Consider the following 12,456-nt stretch of genomic DNA (forward strand, 5'->3'; position numbering starts at 1 on the left):
AGTAATGTCCAATGCAATCAATAAGTACCCCGATTCCCATTCCAAGTCCTGTATTTTTACCAAAAAGTCCTTTGTGTCTCTAATGTATGATTCCAGATTGGACACCAAAGGAAACAGGATGTTATCAACGAATCGGGACATATTTTCTGTTAAACTCCCAATGGAGGAAATGATTGGACGGCCCGGAGGACAGTCACGATTTTATGTAATTTAGGGAGGTGGTAAAAAGTTGGTGTCATGGGGCAGTTGGTACGCAAGAATAGGTGTTCATCTCTGCTAAGCATCCGAAGATCGTACCATTTCTTGATTAGTTCATCATACTCCCTAATACTCTGTTGATAGGTCTCACTGGTACATTTGTTATAAAATTTCTCATCCAAGAGTTGCTTCAGAGCGTCCTGCTTGTAATAGTCCCTACTCTTTAAAACCACATTCCCCCACTTTATCCGAGGGTTTCACCACAATGTTCTTATCTGCCATTAGGGTTTTCAGTGCATTTTTCTGTGGTTCCGTGATGTTCTGTTCAAAATTATGGTGGTCCACTTTTCGATATTTCATTAGATCGTTGTTCATCGCTTCAGTAAATACGTCCACCGCATCCCAAGGAGACTGAGGAACAAAGATGGAGACCGGTTTAAATCCACTATCCTCTCTATCCTGTTCCACTCCTTGCAATTCTGCTCTTTGCGCCACATCCAGTTGTTCATTATTCTGAGTTTGCTCCATTTCAAGGTCTTCTAGGATTTCTACAGTGTGTAGGTCTCTACTGCTTAAGGTGTCAGTTGCAGTTATCCTAGATCCTTTTTTTACTCTGTCTTGTAGATGTGGACGCAATTTGAAATATTTGTGGAGTTTTAGTTTTCGTGTGAAGCGGAACAAATCAATCTTAGTCTGTGTATACTCCAACTCATTGTTAGGACAAAATGTTAATCCGAGGCTTAGAACTTTCTCTTCATCATTCATAAGTTTTCTTTTTGTTAGATTCACTACTGTCAGATTGGCCTGGTCTTCAGGGGCACTGGAGTTAGATGAGGCTATTTCTTGTTGTTGCGGTTCGACCAGCGGGATGCTCCCGTGCCTCCTCTGCCTTTTCTTGCCGCCTCCTGCCCTCATTGTCCTCCTTGTTTTCCTGCCCCCGAAGTTCATGCATCCGGCGGTTTGTTCTTTCCGCCCCGGAGCCAGGATTTCTTTATCACCTCGAATTCCTCCTGAAAAGGGGTTCTCTTATTTCTTTTAGGTTGGGTTGCTTGTGATGTTCTATTGCCACTCCGTTCTTCTGGGTCTGATTGGTTCCCTTCTGATTCATTCTCAGTTACATCGGACTCCGAGGTGACTGTATCAGTTATGTTTGCCGATCCAGCGCCACCACCTGTTACTCTCTGTAGGGCTTTGCGAGGAGCGTCATATTTCTTAGCATATGTTAGTACGCGTCCTGTTTGGTAGTTGTTCGCGTCACGTTCACATGTTTCTTGTTTGCGAAGTCTAATTTTTGTTTCATACTTGACAAGCCGGGCTTTCATTTGATCTTTCATCTGCCCAATGGTTGCTATTATGCCCGGCTCTGTTTCATTGTCCAATTCGGCATTAACTAGTGCAATTTCCGCCAATGCTCTTTCTCTGTCGCTCCACGCGTATTTTACAAGTATCTTTAAGGTCCCTTCGCAGTAGGATGCGGTGTGCTCAAACCAGTCTGTAAGTAGTTGGGGGTCTGGGTTTTCGTATGAAGGAACTGTGTGGACCCTCAGTCCTCGGGGTACTCTTTCTTCCTCAATATAGTTGGTTAGGCTGGTTGTCTCCCACCATTTTCGTATCTCCCGTTCACGGAGTCTTTCGAGTTTCGTCATGGTAACTGTTAGTGGATTATTGGGTGCCTCTGCTGCCGGCATGGTTGACTTTTCGGGCATTTTCTCTTGCCGTTTCAACATGCACTTAGCCGCCGCTTGCCACTCCGCATCGGAGAACATGTCGAGGTGTTAGGTGTCCCGCACAATCTTCATGTGCATCTGGGACTAGTGTGATGCCCTCGCGCTCCGTCGCGTGTGGCGTTGTTACCTTCCTGACGTCCTGCCGCAATGCTCCGTAGTGTCACTGACATGCAGCAATGGGGTAAATAAGTTCAAAGTTGCTCACCAGGGAGACGTCTTCCTCGGGAAGCCTTCGGCGAAAGCCGTCAGGTATCCTTCGTACTTTGTCTCACGGCTCGGTTTCAATCCCCCATTAACGAAAACGGCGGTGCGCAGCCTTGCCACTTTCAAATGCTCCTCCTCCACGAAAACGGCTGCGCACTCGTGGACGGGTGCTGTCGGCGGCTCGTGGACGCCGCTTCACAAACGCTCCAATTCCTCCTGATTTAAACAAGAAGACAAACAGCACTCGGAAAGGTAGATTTGCCAATCACGCTGATTCTATTTTCGCGGAAGGGGCTCACACAGACGCGTTTCGGCGTGCTGCCTTCGTCAGTGTGTGTTAGACCGAATGCAATGTCAACATGTTCTTAAAGCTGTTAACTGATTAGAGACATGAACATAGACAAAGGACTATCATCACAACGTCCAAAGGGCACGCCATCTTTGAACGACATTAGATGTAATGTGTCACAATCAACACAATCAATACATAATCAATACCTAATCAATACAATATATATATATCCTTGATAGGGGCTATTCCAATGTCAGTCTAGTCAAGGCCATAAAGCGATCTAATTCAATAAGCAGACAGGAGGCCTTAACCCCCAGGGTAAGAAACATCACTACAGATAGCCAGCCAGGAGGAGAACATGCAACTACTTGCCCACGAGTTATTCTAACTTTCAACCGTCAGCATGGGGCTTTGAGGAAAATATTATATAAGAACTGGAATCTGGTTCAAAGTGATCCAGTAATTGGACACAAACTCAATAGTAAACCAGAACTTACTTTCTGCAGATCTCCGTCCGTGGCAAGGGCATTAGTTAGTAGCACCCTGGAGCCCACAACCTCCACCACTTGGGGGGCACTCAGAAAAGGCTTTAAGACCTGTCCACAATGTAAAGCCTGCCGCTTCGGCAGCAGCAGGACTCATTTCAAAAGCCCTTTCCGTGAACGCCCCACAGCCATCTCTAAGAAGATGACCTGCAAATCTGAATTTGTCATTTATGTGTTGGAGTGTCCGTGTGGTCTACAGTATGTAGGCAGTACCAAACTGCCTGCCCACAAATGGATACTCTAACACATACGTGCAATCTCGAGCCACGACCAAAACTATCCGGTTGCCAGGCATTTTCAGGACAAACACCAAGGCATACCTGACCAGCTCCGGTATTTTCTAATTGATGCAGTAGAAGTCTCAAGAAGAGGAGGGGACCGTGAGGCCAAACTCCGTCTTCTTGAGACTAGATATATACTGGAGCTTAATACAAAGAACCCTAACAGGTTAAATGATAGGGAAGATCTTTACACATGCATTTGAAGGATTTTCTTGTTATGCCCCTGTTAACCTGTCCGGATAGTTATTTACAGCTTTGATCTCACCAAAGGAGTCAGATGAATTTTGAAAATATTTCTGTGAAATGTGGTGCTCTATTTGATCATATTATTTAATAATTTATGAAAAAGAAAGAAAAGAAAAAAACTGTTTTTTTGTATATGAAATTATTTCACTTAGAATTGGCTGTTTTCCACTTGCACTTTATATTGTAAATACTTATTATCACTTAATTTGCACTAAATATGATTCAGCAGGCATTGTGGCAGGCCCACTTGGGCTCTATTTTGAATAATCGTCATTGTCTTTGAATAAGGACAAAAAGGACTTAGCACTTTATATTTACGACAGTCGCATTTTTAGCGTGTTATTCTAGTGCTGTCGAATATTGAACTATTTTACAAAGCATAATAACATGGTGACTCAATATCAGTTTAGAATGTTTTTCTCTAATAGATTACATAGACACATTTATTGTCATGTACTATTAGTTAGCAAATAATATTGATGTTGTTCCAATGACATGTTACTGAAAGTATTTTTTTTAAAGTATTGGGATCCTTTAAACACAGTTATATGTTTTAAGGAAGCTTTGGTTTTAATAGTTCATTATTATCGCTTGGTATTTTACCATTTGAATGTAAACGATGCTGTCTAATTATGTACTAGTATTTTTTCTATGTCCTTTATGAATTACAATGCACTGTCACTTTAAAAGCCGTGCTCTATGATGAGCAGTTTGTCATGTGATCAAGCCTTCTCGAAGGCAAAACGCGTCATGGCGGCAGAGCTGGCTTTATTTAAATAAACATTGTTTGCACCAGCACTTTTTGGGTCGACTCCTCGTCATTTTTGGGATCCAGCAGATGCTTTCTGTTCGATAGGTGACGATCTACGTGATATTTATATATATATATATATATATATTCACTGAAAAAAACAAAGGTTATACACTATATATAGTTAGGAATTAGCCTTTAAAAAACCAATGAAATTCCTTAAAAAAACCTTAGGTTTTAGGCCTTATATAGTTAGGAATTAACATATAAAAAACCATTGAAACTCCTCCTATATAGTTAGCTGGACATTTTATTGACATAAAACCCAATGAAATTCCATATATAGTTAGTTGCAATAACTATATATCGTGCACCCGCAATCCACTGCTGATGATGTCACATATTACATCATTCATGACATGGTCAGTGACATCACTGATGACATCACTGATGACATCATCCAGTGACTGTGTGTTTCTGTAAAGTTTAAATATGTTTTACATATTGAAGAATGAGTGGATGTATAAGTGTCTGGATGAAGGATTTAGTAGGTGCGTGACTGACTGCATGGGTTAGTGACTAAACTGTCTGAAAGTGAACATCAATATGTCTGTTGTTGTGCAAGCTGCTGCATGTGTTGATCAGTAGCTATATGAGTGGCTATATGGGTTATTGATTGGTTGCCCAAGTATTTGTATGGAAGACTGAGTGTGTGTGTGGCTGGCTGGGAGGTGTGTGACTCTGTGCAGATCAATGTGTACTTGTATCAGTAATTCTATAAGAGAGTAAGTATGTGTTAGTATATGTTTGAAAAAGTAAGGTGTTCTGAAATTAACTGTATAGATGAGGAAATCGAAGTGTGATTGATTCTTTACAGGACTGACTAGGTGTGTGAGTAACTCCATGGATGAGTGGCAGTGTGTGAGTGTCTGCATAGGTGTATGAGTGCATATGATAGTGTTGTAATAATGAGTGACTGTATGTATGAGTGATTATATGGGTGAATGAGTGAATGTGTGTGTAGACGTAGGAATCAGTGAGTGCATATGTAGTAACTGGTATTGGTGTGTCATGATGTCATTTGAGATGTCATCAGTGATATCATTTGAGATGACATCAGTGATGTCATCAGTGATGTCACTGACCATGTCATGAATGATGTAATATGTGACATCATCAGCAGTGGATTGCGGGTGCGCGATATATAGTTATTGCAACTAACTATATATGGAATTTCATTGGGTTTTATGTCAATAAAATGTCCAGCTAACTATATAGGAGGAATTTCAATGGCTTTTTATATGTTAATTCCTAACTATATAAGGCCTAAAACCTATGGTTTTTTAGTGAATTTCATTGGTTTTTTAAAGGCTAATTCCTAACTATATATAGTGTATAACCTTTGGTTTTTTCAGTGAATTTCATTGGTTTTTTAAATGCTAATATATATATATATATATATATATATATATATATATATATATATATATATATATATATATATATATATATATATATATATATATATATATATATATATATATAGGAGGAATTTCAATGGTTTTTTATATGTTAATTCCTAACTATATAAGGCCTAAAACCTGTGGTTTACTGCTCCGATACTAAAATAATCTGTTTATTAGGTTTCCAAACCTTGTACCACCCAGGTACAGGCATTAATTACCCACAGTGCCTCTATGAACTATATACCTCATCTAAAGACATTGGGGCAGATTTACAAGCCCCATGCGCCACTTTTGCGCCATTTCCCCCTGTTATAAATGACGCAAAAGTGGCGCAAGGGGTTTGTAAATCTGCCCCATTATGTTTAGGAGGGCGTTAAAACGTCATACACCTCGGGCAGAGATAATGTATTCACAAGAGTTCTAAGTTACTGAATAGTGTACGTATCAGACTTCATAGCTTTGTACATAGATAGTTTTTCTAAGCGCTATACATTTGAGGCATCAAAAATGCATTCCTATGGCTTCTAGGCGCTCCATAGTTCGGATATAGACACTGGTTGCAGCCCTGCTCTCGTTTGACTTCATACCACAACTCAGTTCATTGAAGTCAATGTATTTTATGTTACATCGATGTATGCATGTCGCATGTAAGTAAGATGCATATATGTATGTCGGAGCATTCACCAGTTACTAGGCGCTATGTACAAACTTCACTCTTCAATTGTCATTCATTCAGCAGGGTTTCTCCTACTTTGGAAGCGGCCCGTGGGCATATTGTAGCTCAATTCTTTATTAAAAATTAAATACAAAAAAACATAAGGACGCGTAGTCAAATCCCCTCGCAGGAACATAATGCACTGATGACGCATAAACGTAATAATAGCTTCTTGGCGCTATCCAATTTATAAACATGCATGGTGCGCTGAGATTGCTTCTAAGCCACATACATATCAGAACAGGCATACTTCATGAAGGTTGTGGGGACTGCACACTTGGGGGCACACCTCATGTTGGCGCTAGGTTTCTAGGCACCACACATGTCGCGTGTGACCATAACGTTTATTTAAGTTGGTGAGGTGGGAGTTTTCACTTCCTTCCCCAGCCCGACTGTAATTCTAGATTTCAGGACTCCTATCTGGGGCTAGCCACCTCGTCTGGAGCCTTATCAATGACTGTCGCCTCCCCCCCTCCCCCCCAACACATGGGAAGTGAGAGCACTGGGGCTGAGGAGGGTGGCTGGCAGAGGAGGGGGTGCAGAGAAGCCTTTAAGAGGATAACGCAGAGCTCTCCGGGCCACCAGTCCACCGCAGGGGGCAGCAGGAGCCAGAGGGGAGGTGGCAGCTCTGAACAGCCCAGAGCCTTCAAGGAGCAGGAAGGGGAGGGGGAGAGGCAGGAGGAAGGCGCTGAGGGAGGGGGGAGCCGTGCTCGGCTGCAAGGGAGAGGAGCAGGGCATAGGGGGAGACAGAAGGCAGGGGGTGATCTAAACCAGGGAACGTGTCAGAGGGGCTGTAGATAGACATTGTGGGAGGTGAGGCAGGATCTCTGAAGCGGAAGGGCTTAAAGGTAAATAGAACCATGCCTCATTAAGGAAAAATCGTAGGACTATTCTTTTTTTTTTTCTTGACTAAAATACGTGTCCAGCTGCCTTAACAAGTCCAAAGCACGCTTTCCCCATGATCATAGGCAATGGCACTGCTCAGTCAGGTGAATGATGCTTTTTAAATAGATGTATAAAACACTCCCAGGTTAGAGGACGCCCCTCTGATGAATGCTGAGGGACAGCACACTTTGGGGTCTGACGCTTCACTGTAAAAGCTGTATCCCCCTCTTCTTGGCTGTAGTTTTGGCATCTTCGTTCAGTCATCACAGTGGTTGGCAAGTGTAGTTTGTATCTGGGACTTCTGCAAGACTAGCCGCATGTGTTGCCAGATGTGGGATAGTGTGGGCCACGGTTCAGCAAGGTCACATGATGTCAACACGCTTGTCACGCACTTTGCTCCTAGATTTAGTCCGGGCTTTGAAAGCAGCAGAGTTGTACATATGCTTTTCCACTCGTGTGATCTTGCTGGCTTTGATAGCAGCTGCATCCAACACAAGAGGAGGACCCAGTTCCAAGATGTCTCGGAGGAGTTCATTATTCTGGAGATGATGTCGCACTCCCGAGTCTAGGACTTCTTTGAAGGCGTTGTATGTTCTCCTCCTAACCCAGCTATCTATGTACATACACTCCAGGCCAAACTTGATGGTCTCCTCGTGGCACTCTCCGTTCTCTATGAAGTGCAATACGTCTCTGAAAATAGAGCGTTGCTTGTGGCGGTCCAGTTTAGCCCGATACTTGTTGCTGTCCGTCGCCAGGGCTTTCAGCTTTGTACAAAGCAGGTCAGTGTCTTCATAGAAGAAATCCTCCTCCAGTTCTCTGGCCAGTTCAAACAGCAGCGCGATGGTCTCACCAACTACAATGCGCAGGTTGACATTTTCACTGGACAGTACGCTGGGCAGCTTGGATAAGTGGTTTAGAAGGATCTTTTCCACTTGTGAATTGGGGCAGATTGTCAGCAGCAGGGACCATGAATGCAGGGCACTGCAATGCAGTTGCTGTGTCTGAGGGTTGTGCTGCACAGTGTTGGGTGAAGTAGCATTCAAGTATGAAGAGCTGAAGATTCCCTCTAGGCAAGTGAGGCATGTACCTAAATCCTCAACATCAGCTGCAACCAAGTAACAGCACATTGCTAGGGCAGAGGCACAGCTTTGCCGGGCGATTAGGCTGGCTGAGGCATCAGTGAGGATATTGATTAGAAGTGGCTTAAGACTCCGGAAAATTTCCTCCCCTTCAGGCCCAGAACCCATTTGAAGGCACAGCAGTGTAAGCACATTAGCAGCCAAAGACTGCTCCTCCCCTTTCCCTTTCTTCATACATCGCTCCAAAGCATCTGTGAGAGTGAGACGTCGCTCCAGCAGGAAGTCATACAAGATCCTAGCTGACAACGCAAGCCGCAGGCTCTCCAGTGCCGCCTGGCGGGTTTTAGCACTCTTATCCATCACGTTATCAATGCATTCTTTCAGCTTATCCTCCCTCTCGTCCTGCTGAGTCTGCTCATCCACCGAATCACTTCCGGTTCCTTCCTCCGCAACGCTTGCCGTTTCACTGTTGCTGCTGTAGTGGCTCTGCACCTCACTGGCAACCTCGTCATCGTCGCTGGCCTGTGAGTCTGCTCCAGCTGTGCCTCGGGAACCCCGGCCGTTCCGCTTGGCCTGCGGGTGGGTCCTTCTAGGCTTCTGCATTCCCGATATCAGGAGTGCGGAGTTTGCGCTATCCCGCCACCGCTCCACAAATTCACTCTCAGCACAGGGATTGGGAAACACGCCGCTAGCTCCGACACCATCTTCTTTCGGCGCCCTCTGAGCTCTACCCGCTCCCGCCCGCAGTTGCAAAGATCCCTGGAACCTGCAGTCCCGCCTCCGCAAACGCCCCTTTCACGAGGGCGCTGCGGGACTATTCTCTCCGTCCCGGCCGCCCACTTCTACCGCTGCCCGCACCCCGCACCCCGCACCCTGCACCCAATCCCCGCACCAACCTACCTACGCTGCTGCTCGGCCAAAGCGTCTCCTCTTCTCCCGGGGCTCCCTCCGCACACGGGAGCCCCGTACCAGCCCACACTTCTCCTCAGGCCTGCATCACCCGGTCTCCCCCTCGGCACGGGAGACAGGTCCGGACATCGAAGGCTTCCCCCAGGCAGGGGGAAGCGGAAACCACGTCCTCCCGGCCCCGCCCACAACCAGGCGGCGGCCATCTTCAGGCGGCTCGGGCCGCGGCGGTGATCTCGGGGGGCAAAACGAGGAGTGGGCACCCTCGAAATTGAAAAAATAAACACAAAAATGAAAGAGAGAAGCCCCCCAAGCCCCCCCCCCAAGCCCCACCCAAAAAAAAAAATTGCGAAAAATCGCGGGGTGCGCGCACGCGTTCGGGCTTATAATTGATTTCTCTTCTAATTTTCTCAGGAACCACTGGAGGGATTTACACAATTTTACCAAAAGCGTGATCTGCATACCAGACACTACCATTTTGACAAGTTTGGTGTAATTCCCTTCAGCGGTTGAAGCTGTAGCTGAGTCTAAAGGTCCTATGGAAATTAACATGGGGAAAACACGTTTTGGGACCCCCCTTTTTTCTCAGCCCCCACTTGACGAATCCCCCCCAAACTTTCAGGGAAGGAGCGGAGCGGAGCGAGCCATCTTCTTTGAGAAATTTGCGAAGATTCATCAACCAGGGCCAAAGTTATTCCCAATAGAATGTTGGGGATTTCCTATGGTAAACCGTCCTAACTATATATACCTACTGGCGACCGCCACTAGGTAATATATATATATATATATATATATATTCACTGAAAAAACCATAGGTTTCACACCAGTTATAGTTAGGAATTAGCATTTAAAAAACCTATTAAATTCACTGAAAAAACCCTAGGTTTCACACCAGTTATAGTTAGCTGGAAATTTTATTGACATAAAACATTTGAAATTCCCACGTTGTAGTTAGTTGGACTCACTATAACTTACGCGCCTGCAATGCACTGCTGATGACGTCACATATTACATCACTCATGACATGGTCAGTGACATCACTCATGACATCACTGATGACACCATCCTTGTGACAGAGTGAGAGACCTCCTTTCAGTGTAATGTAAGCCTTGAAACACATATTCAAGAATAGTATTTAACATTTTCAAAAAAGTGGAGATACCCATTCCAGTTACAACAAACAATTCAGTAATTCCACCATCTATATACACATCCACTCATTCACAAACAGTTCTATATAGTCACTCATACATATACTCACTCATTATATGTAGTGATACACCTATACATCCTGTTACACTTCGACAGTCATCCAAAAGTTACTCACACACATATTCACACATGCAAAAAAACTAATGAACATTCATTTATTTGCATATACAGCAATACATACACTACCACTTTACTTCTAAGAATACTTACACATACTTACTCTCTTAAACAATCACTTATATAAACACATACTAATTTAAACAGGAACTTATAATCTCTCACTCTCACATATACTCACTTTTATAAATCAATACTCACATATACTAGACTAAAACATATGTCGTTACTGAAAAAGACAATAGTGAAACAGTCGTTTACTCACTAACATACACATATACACACTCATACATCCATACAGTCCTGTACATATGCTGTCTTCAAAACACATACAAACAGTGAGTCAGTCAACGCAGGCGGCGCAAAACTGTTGCAAGGCCTTCATAAATAAGGTCCTGGATTTTCCCCGTGCTTCGCTCCCCTTTGCGCTTCCTGGTGCGCTTCCTGGTGCGCGTACCGGGCGCTCCCCCCCACGCAAATCGAAAAAAAATATTTTTTTTTAATGCCCCTCGGGACCCTATTTTAGCCCCCACATTAAACCTAGGGGGTTAGGAGGGGGGCTACCCTGCCCCCCTATAGTCATTTCTCCCTTTTTTTATGTCACCTCTTGTGTCTCGATCCTACCGAGACACAAGATGGCGGCCGCTCCGGACTGTTTCGAATGTTTACAGACACCCGTGAGCCAATAAGCTTTCCGCGCGCAAGTCGCGTGTCGCGCCTGGTGCGCATCCCGGTGCGCGCACCGGAGCGCGCCTATAGATATAGATATTTTTTTTAACCTAAATTACTCAAAATCCACTGGAGCACATATCTTGAGACATAGCAAAGGCACATCGGGCTACCAGTCCCTACAATTTTGCCAAATTTGGTGGAAATCCATTCAGCTGTTCGGGCTAAAAGTGAAATCGACCGCCCTACGGAAATTAACATGGGGAAAACGCATTTTGGGACCCCCCTTTTATCACGGCCCCCGCTTGACGAATCCCCCCCAAACTTTCAGGGAAGGAACGGAATGCCGCGAAGCCATTTTGAGGAAATTTTCAGTAAGATTCGTCAACCGGCGCCAAAGTTATTCAAAATAGAATTTTGAGATTTAACATTGAAAAAAATCCTAACTATAACTACCTACTGGCGACCGCCAGTAGGTAATATATACATATATATATATATATATATATATATATATATTACCTACTGGCTATCGCCAGTAGGTATATATAGTTAGGATTAATTCCCTATGGGATTTTTGAAAATTCTATGTCTAATAACTTTGGCGTTTGTGGACGGAATCGGCTGAAATTCTCAGGAAAACGGCACATTTTGTTTCTGAGCAGCCCCTGAAAATTTGGTGGGGTTTCGTCAAGGGGGGGCCGAGAAAAAAGGGGGGTCCCAAAACGCGTTTTTCCCATTCATTTTTCCATAGGGCGGTTGGACTCACTTTTAGCTCGAACGGCTGAATGGATTTGCACGAAACTTGGCAAAATTGTAGGGACTGTTAGCCCGATGTGCCTTTGCTAGGTCTCAATATATGTGCTTCAGTGGATTTTGAGAAATTAACGTTTAAATCAAGATATATATCTGTAACAGCGCTCCGGGCAGCGATCCGGTCCGCTTACTTTTCGCGTTTCGGAACTTTGCGCGCAGAAAGCTGATTGGCTCTCCGGTGTCTGTCAACATTCTAAACAGTCCGGAGCGGCCGCCATCTTGTCTCTCGGTAGGATCGAGAGAGAAGAAGAGGTGAAAAACGAAGGGGGAATTTAATGAAAGGGGGCAAGGTATCCCCCTCTTGACCCCCTAGGAATGTTGTTGGGGTTATTAAAGGGTCCCGTGGG

The 12,456-nt window shown here is 44.3% G+C and overlaps 1 pseudogene; it reads right to left on the reverse strand.

Moving 5' to 3' along the window:
* Nucleotides 1-7,672: 7,672 nt before the first annotated feature.
* On the reverse strand, nt 7,673-9,133 carry LOC147750800 (interferon-related developmental regulator 2 pseudogene; annotated as a pseudogene).
* Between the last annotated feature and the right edge of the window lie 3,323 nt (nt 9,134-12,456).

This window comes from Lissotriton vulgaris, chromosome 1_1 (assembly GCF_964263255.1).
Source record: "Lissotriton vulgaris chromosome 1_1, aLisVul1.2, whole genome shotgun sequence".
Lineage (NCBI taxonomy): Eukaryota > Metazoa > Chordata > Amphibia > Caudata > Salamandridae > Lissotriton > Lissotriton vulgaris.